Raw genomic sequence first — 1,367 nt, forward strand, 5'->3', positions numbered from 1 at the left:
AGACATCAACAGAGTTTGGTAAAAAAAATCTGATTGTAAACTAGATTTAAAAGGAGGAGCCAAGTCCACTTTTTCTTTTGACATTCAAGAACTTTCTGTATCCACACATATAAGTTAGATGACCTTTAGCCCAAAACCCTGCGACTCGACATTTTTTGGAGGTGAAGTCCTGCTCTTTAACTCGCAATAAGCGGTAAGTTGAATGTGTTACTTTTGAAACTAAAGAATCTAAATTTTAAATGGTACAAGGCATGATATCTAATAATTGTCAGCACTTTGGGTCTGTATGGGCAATTTAAGTGCTTTATAATTTTTCATTTATTTTTTGTGTTCATGTTTAACGTATAAATGCAAACTATTTTAGTGGTACATTTTCTAAAAATACATGTTATTAGTCTTAGTATTTGGTAAACAAAATTAAATTAGACAACTGATGGGTCCTGTAGTGCAGCAAATAAGAATTTGATGACATTTAAAATTTTTGTTAGTCAATTAGTAACTGTATTTGCTTTTGCATTTTCCCATCTAATTTTTATTTTATTTTGAAATACTTCGTAACTGTTCAAAAGTGTTTCAAAAGTAGATTTGAACACATGCCTATCTGCTGGAATTCTGTCCCTCAAAGACCTGTTAGCCCACCTTTAAATAGTCAACCTCTACTCCACTTATTATCCTAAATGAGAAGCACCTTGAGGTTGTTATCTGCATAAAGACACCTGTCCACCACATATGATCGATAAGACTCCAACTACTAACACGGCCAAGACCAAAGAGCTGTCCAAAGACACCAGAGTAGAAATTTTAGACCTCCATAAGACTGTAAAGGGCAAAGGGACAATTTTCAAGCAGCTTGGTGAAAAAAAAGCTCCACTGTTGGAACAATTATTAGAAAATGGAAAAATCTAAACATGACTGTCAGTCTCCGTCAGACTGGGGCACCATGCAAGATCACCTCATGGGGGCTTAATGATCCTAAGACAGATGAGGAATCAGCCTAGAACTATACAGGAGGAGCTGGTCAATGACCTGAAAAGAGCTTAGACCACCGTTTCCATGGTTACTGTTGGTAATACACTAAGACGTCATGGTTAAAAATCATGCATGGAACAGCAGGTTCCCCTGCTTAAACCAGCACATGCCCAGATCAATCTTAAGTTTGCCAATGACCATCTGGATGATCCAGAGGAGTCATGGGAGAAAGTCATGTGATCTTTCTGAGAAACCCGTCTGATCTAGAGGAGATCTGTGAGGAGGAGTGGGCCAAAATCCTTCCTGCAGTGTGTGCAAACTTGATGAAAAACTACAGGAAATGTTTGGCCTGATGACTGTACCAAATATTAACATTGATTTTCTCAGGAGTTCAACTC

The sequence above is a fragment of the Oryzias melastigma genome, linkage group LG16 (genome assembly GCF_002922805.2).
Source record: "Oryzias melastigma strain HK-1 linkage group LG16, ASM292280v2, whole genome shotgun sequence".
NCBI classification, from domain to species: Eukaryota; Metazoa; Chordata; class Actinopteri; order Beloniformes; family Adrianichthyidae; genus Oryzias; species Oryzias melastigma.